This window comes from Dermochelys coriacea, chromosome 4 (genome assembly GCF_009764565.3).
Source record: "Dermochelys coriacea isolate rDerCor1 chromosome 4, rDerCor1.pri.v4, whole genome shotgun sequence".
In the NCBI taxonomy this organism is placed as follows: domain Eukaryota; kingdom Metazoa; phylum Chordata; order Testudines; family Dermochelyidae; genus Dermochelys; species Dermochelys coriacea.
The window spans coordinates 133,223,359-133,231,522 of NC_050071.1; positions in this window are offsets into that span (position 1 = coordinate 133,223,359).

Here is an 8,164-nt window from a genome sequence, read left to right on the forward strand (position 1 = left end):
CATAATAAACCCTCTCTATGGAAAAAAATGTAAATCTGAGGCTGACCTAATTATGCTGCACAAAACTTCTGGTGTGCTTCATGTCTATATCAGCAAGAGGAAACAGATGCCCATGAGTCATGACGGTAAGAGAATAAATAGCATGTGACAATGGTAAGAATCACAGGAAAAGTATGCATCCGATGAAGTGAGCTGTAGCTCACAAAAGCTTATGCTCAAATAAATTTGTTAGTCTCTAAGGTGCCACAAGTCCTCCTTTTCTTTTTGATAAAAAGTTAGTTTCTTCGAACACTGAACAAAGAACTTACATTAAGGAAAACAGATGTTAGTCATGTTGCTTAATGCATTAATAGAAAGCGCTCAGATACTACAGTGAGGGGTGTGGTATAACAGCCTATATAGAAGAGTACAGTATATGGAAACAGAATATCCCTAAAGTTACTCTGCCTCTCTCTCTGAATCACTGTAAAGCTTCTGCCTAGAAGCCTTCCCAGATCCCAGACTCTTCCCTTGCTTCCTGCTACAGTTTAAAATAATCAACAGAGTTACTCCAGGAATAATTTGGCCCTAGTTTCTCTTCCTCTTTTGTGCTGAGCTATAAGATGTCTTCATAATAAGAAACAGCCCTGCCCTGGAAGCCTTTTTTCATGCTTTTTCTCTGCTCTCTTTGACTAAATGTCCTTCACTTTTGATCTCTAGCCCATATTGTGAGGGCCACACACATTTGTATTTTAGCAAGTTGAATGCAGTATCAGTCTTGAAACATTATGCTACTCTGAAACCTGTTTATTATGACTTGAGTTCATTCAAATAATGAAGTAATACTGACATCTAGTGGAACGTAGTGGTATTTCAGTAAACAAGAATAGAAGGGATAAGAGAAATAATTATTTATAAATTTATAGATTATGAAGCCAGAAGGGTGCACTGTGATCATCTACTCTGAACTCCTGTATAAAACAGGCCATAGGACTTCCCTGAATTAATTTTTGTTTGAACTAGAGCTTAGTTGACTAGAAAGTAAAAGCTTAATATACCAGTGCTTTGGATACAATGCATAAAGATTAGGGTAAAATAATAAGACAGCTCTTTTCAGATGTGGATTGATTTAAATATAAGCAAACTGGTCTGAAGTCATCTAGATTGTTTCATTTGAGATATATTGGTTTCAATAACTGCCCTCTGTATTAATTTTGTATTCACTAGTGGGGAAATATAAATACCTAAAGCAACTTCAGTTGGTTTTGGAAAGGTTATTGAAAGGAATTTTCTCTTATGGAAAAATCCTGTGTGTGATATCCTGGCCCCATTAAAGTCAATGGGAGTTTTGCCATGGTCTTCAATGGAGCCAGGAGTTCACCTCACATATTTAATAGAAAATATCATTTCCATAGACGTTTTATAAAACCATCCCACAGAATAAAATAGAGAATGATAGCTTTGCTATTCTGATCTATAAGATAGAGGATGAACTTTTTTCTATAGATTTTATGAGCTATTAAACTTGGTAGAGTTTTAGAGTAATTTCTAAAGAACCTGATTACATTTATATAGATCCCAGTAGATTTTCTCCTATTCAATTATCTGCCAGTAAGAGGGAAGAAAAATGTTACACATAATGAGGGCTCAAATTAGTTTGACACACTACAAAATAAACAATGGGCTGGAATTTGATTGCAGTTATATGGCTATAAATCCATAGTAATTGCTGTGGAGGTCACAAAAGCTCAGCTGGTGTATTTAGAGTAATTTCAGTGAAGTTGCTCTGGCCTTAACTGAGATCAGAATTTAGCCAAATGTATTTAACTTAGAGAAACTATACATGTATTCAATTTTAGGGCCCAATTCTGGAGCCAAGAATTCCATAGGTACATTAACAGTAGGACTGAGTTTTGCAGGATCAAATTTCTGGGTGGCATATTACAGAGTTCTGAGAGGAAAAAAATCTCATTTTAGCATTACAAAGGAAGCTGTCATTTTGTCACACAAGGCTGATTTTGTGGTGAAAAGTTAAGTTTCCATAAGGGGTGCATCTACACTTTTATTCAGGGGATTGAGTTTTGTTGTTTTCCCCACAAAGGTTCCATCCAATGAGGAGAAGGCAAAACTTCCGCACTGGATCCACTGTGCAGGGCCACTTATACATGGAAATATTCAACACATGCAGTTGAGAAGCAGTTGCATTCAACTGTGGGGTGCCAGAACACTTTCACAAATACCTGGTGGGGTTGAATACTCACAGACAACTAATGTCACACCCCATAAATGATAGTGCATGAGGCTCAGCTCAGAAACATCCATCAAAGCCATGAGAAATGGTGAGCTGATGCATGAAAATCCAGGCAAAACCAGTAGATTCAACTAAGTGAATCTCCAAGGGAGGAAAAGTAAGACTGAGTGCACTGAAGCCAGCATTATCATGAGGCCTCCAGGGTGAAACTGATGTGTTTCACACTGCTGGGATATTCACTGCTTGCATTATCTCTGTGTGTCATCTAGGTTCAATTTCCATATAGACTGTCTCGTAAAATATCCAGATTAAAAGGAGACAGTTTTAAAAGTCAGTTATGTTTCTGCGCAGCCTGGCCCCCAAGAGCCTGCTTACTGGGGCTATTCAGCATATATTTCTGGTCCAGAAATATATGCTGAATAGCCCCAGTAGAGTTACTGTATTTCTGGTTTGCTTTGAGTTTTGCAATTCACCTGCAAGTAATGAGCTGGCATTTGCCATCTCAGGTTCAGCAAATGAGTTAATCTGCCCTTGACATGACCGAGGACCAGTGTCCCATCTGATTTGGACTACACAGAACCCTCTTTTGACATTGTTAGGGTTGCATAGGTTGTAAATCAAGTTTAGAATGTGGTCCTGTGTACTGAATGGATACAGCCTCTGGGCCAAATCCAAGGACAGGCTGTTCTGTTCTTGATGCGTCTTGGGGGAGGGGGCAAAAAGGTGGCATTTAAACCATCTTTCCACCACCCAGATCCTGGGGCTGGCCACCAGCATAATTTAGAGCATCCTTAAGGCTGCTCAAAGTTGTTCCTGTCTGTTCACAGCCCCAAGGAGCTGGTTTGGCAGCTGGGGATCACACCAATGCAAGGATTCTATAGTCATGCCCCCTTTCTCTCAGCCACACGCCCTGTACTGGGACCAGTGCGAAACTGGCTGTGGTGGGTCTACTCCATTTGGATATTCTCTTTACTCTGTAGGAATATCCAGATAGCCTTTCTGGCTGGTTTGTGCTGTGCAAAGCTGCTGGAGCAGAGGCAGAGGATCTGGCTCTCTGACATTTAAGTACAGCTCAAGGCAAGTTATTACTCAAGCTACTCAGCTTGCTTCTTGGCATGTTGGAAGCAGTGAGCTTATTTTGACCTCTTTGGCAGAAGAATCACTAAGGTATTAAGGGAATAGGACAGGAGCTACCCTTTGAACTGCACTCCCACATTGGTATTCTCTTAGGAAGTGTTCTCAGCATGGCAATTTCCCTCCTGTCTCAATGTGAATTTGTCACAAGCCTCTCAAACTATCTTTTCCTATCACTTCCCCCCCCTCCAGGGTTCAGTCTCTCCCAAATGACAGAGCTGCTGCTCATGCTTTTCCATGGTATCATAGAATTTGATGTGTGGAAACATAGGAGCCCCCCACAGGGCATAGTGTCATGGGAATGCAACTCTGCCGACATGGAGAAGTACTGGTCTCCATGAGTAGCTCTTCCTTCTCCTCCACATTTGACTCCCTTCTCTTCACACTGTGCTGTCCACCTTAACAGTCCTACCCTGTTGCTTTCCCACTGCATTTGGTACCTCTATTCCTGTTTTCATTTCTCACTATTAGTATTATTATTATTTATTACTTAGTAATCATTACTAATATTATGACTATCAAGGCCCCACTGTGGTTGGTGCTATACAAACACAGAGGTAAACATCATTCTCTGCTCTGAAAACTTCAGAGCCTGGTGCTTATTTTCTCCAGCCATGTAAAGGGGATTTTAAGAGGGTGTAAATATATAGCCAGAGTGGTGTAAGGGGGCCTTGGTATGTAAATGAGACTCAAGCCCCTTTGTGACCCAATGCACCCCGGTATTCACATCCTACACACTGTTGTAAATTCTTTGTATGAAACATGCCTTGTGAGGTATCATTTGAAAACTCTTAACTCACCGGTCAGTAATATCATGGTGAAACGTGTGTAGCAGCATTATATGTAAAGTTATGAACATAAGCTGAAATTATGACTGAAATATATTTACCAGTCAAGTCTGGGAATGGGGTAAACCTGTTCCTCAAAGACAAAGGACAAGCTGACGCCTCCAACCAGGTGTCATCAAAGTTAATTGGCAATCACTGGTCAAGTGGCCATTCTTTGGCAATGGAGGGGAGCAGAAACAGATCAATCTGCATTTTAACAACAACATGGAACCTCTTGTACCACGAGACACCGTGGAACTTTATCTAGGGATAACCCTCAGGAAAATGCATTTGAAAGGGTGACTAGACCATAAAAGTGAGGGGCAAAAACACCCCAGGTATTTCTCTCTCACCTAAGAAGACAAAGGAACCAGCCCTTTAGACTTTGAGGGCAGATCCTGATTTGAGAATTTGCTCAGCTATGTTGCTGGGAACGTGGTAAGGATTTCACTTTGAAGCAAGTCTAGATAAGTTTAGTTACAAGAAAGCATTTTATCTTTATTTCTTTTGTAACCACTTCTGACTTTAATGCCCGTACACTTGTACTAACTTAAAATCTCTTTCTTTGTTGTTAAATAAACTTGTATTTTTTAATCAGAACTAATCTAGTGAGATGGTTAAACTGAACTGTTTGGGTAACTCCAGTTAAAGTAGCGAAATGTTGGCCATGGGGTGGGCCAGGAGAGGGCTGGACAGTTCAGAATACATGTTTTGGGGGAAAATTCGGGACTGGGAGTGTGCTGAAGCCATCCCACAGGTAGTAACCAAGGCTGCTGCAAGCCAGAGTGTGGCTGGTGTCTTGCTGACAGGCTGTTGGGCTCAGAGTTGCTGGACCAGGACTCTGGCTATACACAGACACTCAGGGTATGACTTGCATGCTGGCAGGCTGATTGTGAGCAACCCATGTTTGGAGCTACAACAGCAAAGCATTGGGAGACACCCCAGGTTGCAGGGCAGCTGGTGACGCAGCCCCTCACTAGTCTGGATTACACCCCAGAATGTGTAAAGGGGCTTTTAAGAGGGTGTGAGTGTACAACCAAGGTGGTATAAAGGGGCCTTGGCATGTAAATGAGAATCAAGCCCCTTAAGTTCTAAAATCACAACGAGCGAATGTAACAAACAGTAGGAGGGAGAAGGGGCATGACAGGAAGAGTTTCCTGCTATTACATCCACTAATGTGCATAACAGGGCAGTTCCCAATCAGGGATATATTTCTTTAAATGATCACTTTAAAAATTCCCTTTTGAACTATTAACATTCTCTGATTTCCCCTCCCTCAGCCCCCGCTTATTTTGGGGGCCCAAACTGAGATACCTTGGAGCAGCTTTTCATTGCTGCCAAACACCCCAAACTCCCCTTTGATTTCAGTTCATTACTCAGCAAATCAGGGGCTGAGCTGGGAACTTCAGTTGGGGGTCCTGACTGCCAGACACAGTAGCAGTAACTGCTGCAGGACAGGAGGGTTGTTTTACTTCCGGGGAAGTGCGAGAGCTCCGCTCCTGGTGGGGAAAGTGGCGTGGGAGCTGCTCATGCTGAGCTCGGCACCCTGGTTCAGTGCCTACCACTCCCGCTGCGGGAGCTCAGTTCTTGCTGACTCTGAACTCCATGCGGCTCCTATGGAGCTCCTGCTGAGCGGCTCACCTCTGACTCACTCTGAACACTGGTTTTAGATGTGGCCATTTAGATAATGTTCTTTTATCTAACATAAGAAGAGCTGGAGAACAGGACTGGCTCTAGGAACCAGCAAAGAAAGCATGTGCTTGGGGTGGCACAATTCCAGGGGCAACATTCCAGCCATCCTTTTTTTTTTTTTTTGCTTGGGCAGTTGCGCTCTCAGAGCTTGGGGCGGCAAAAAACCTAGAGCCGGTCCTGCTGGAGAAACAACATTTTTATGAGACCGCATCCCGTCCAAGTACCTCTATTGCGTTTCTCCCAGCAATTTAATGATTTAAGATACATGGTCACTGCCCACTTTGTGTGGGGGTGGATGCGAGGGCGGGAGGAAAGGTTCGTTTGTTCCTCTCAAGGCAGCTTGCTTCGGAGTGAGTTTTGAGGCTCTCCTAATTCTTCTGCAGCCACCAAAAATCCCTCCTTGCCCTGAGGATCGAAGTGGAAACACCACATAAAGCCGGGAGGGGTATGAAATGTTATCCAAAGTACAGCACATATAGGCAGTAAAAGAGGCCCTTTGGTTAGCTATTAACTAATGCATGTAGCAAACACAGGTCGTTTACCAGATCCCATTATTCACACTGCTAATTGTCCTCCCACTCCCATCCAGCCAGGCAGTGCACTGAGGATTTGCTGAATTATATGCACTGGAGGGAACATAGTTCAAGGCCTTTATAAACTGAAGCATAGGTGATGAGAATGATGTGGGGATAGGAAGGCAGGGGAATGGGCGCAAAGCTCCCATTGCGGCTGTAGCTGCTCCTTTGCATGGTTAATGAGAAGGTACCATTTGTCAGCCAATACCTAGGAACAAGAAATCACAACCTGAACAGAGATGTTAATAGGCCTGGCTATAGTTGGGTAAACTGAGATCACCTTGTCCAATGTGTTTACTTCTCTCCCTCTTCCCCAATTTTGGTTACTTTATTTTATAGCCTCAATGAGCTGTAGCTCACGAAAGCTTATGCTCTAATAAATTTGTTAGTCTCTAAGGTGCGACGGGTACTCCTTTTCTTTTTGCAAATGCAGACTAACACGGCTGCTACTCTGAAACGAAAGAACGAAACCCTAAAGGAAAAGTGATCACTTCATATGGGATATGGCACTGACAGAGGAACTTCAAAAGGTTCAGGCCATTGAGGTCAATGCAGCGGAGAGGAGTTGCACCAGCTTTGAAGATCTGGCCCTCCAAGTTCAGGGTTCCATAAACCTCCAGACGTTCTAGTGCTAATCTGCATCTCACCATCCCAAAGCCTTAAAACTCCACACGGCCAGCAGGAGAAGAGTGCTGGATTGATTTATTTATTTAAACAGGAGCCAATTATTATTCAGTGGCATTCACTCTGCAGGAAAAGTGGGATTTTCAAGCTCCAGGATCATATCTGATCTTCTCACCTCTGTAGCAGTGACCTGGACATCTCACATGGAGAGGCTTTTCACACACTTTCATTTCCAATCCCTGGACAGAAATACTATCGGTTCAGTTTTTTCTGTGGCATTTTGCCAGCCCTGGTTCTGATCCGAGTCAAATCCCAGAACTGGGAATAGGAGAGCTCTGCATAGCTGAACATTAAGAAAGGTTCAGATCTAGTCAGAGTGTAAAGTAAGAGGGAGTAGATGCGGGGGCGGGGAGGGGGGGGTGGAGAATAGCTCACTCTGTTTCCCCTAAAAACGGAGGGAGAGTTCACTCTTTTCCCTGGCCTGGATAAGCAGTGCTCCCCATCAGCACCCTTTCCTTCTCCTTGGATAGTGTGGTGAGAGCTCTGCATCCTGTTTCAGTTATCATTTGCACTACAGTAGCTCCTAGAAACCTCAGTTGAAATCAGGGGCCATTATACTAGGCACTGTACAAACACATAGCAAGACACACACCCTGCCTCAAAGACAGCACCATCTAAATTGATTAGACAGACAACAGATAGGAAGGGAAATGGAGGGGAAGTGACTTGCCCCCTCACACAGCAGGTCCATGAAAGAGCTGAGAACACACCCCAACCCCTGAGTCACAGCCCAGCTTTCTGGAGCCTGAGCCATGCTGCTTTCTCCTAGTTTATTTTAACACTAGTTCTAGAAATGGATGAAGGCTCATGTGCATGCCTGTTCATTTCCCACTGGGGAAATGTGGGGTGTAATTCAGGACTGAATTTGCCCTGACCTGTTGCTTTCTTCTCTGATCCTGTCCCATGTTGAGCCCTGAAACTTCTGCTTCTTCTGTATGGGACTGGCCCAACAACATGGTTGCCTGGAATGCTGAGTCCCACTGATTCCCAAAGGGAACATTTCCTGGAGTGTCCCAGGGCCT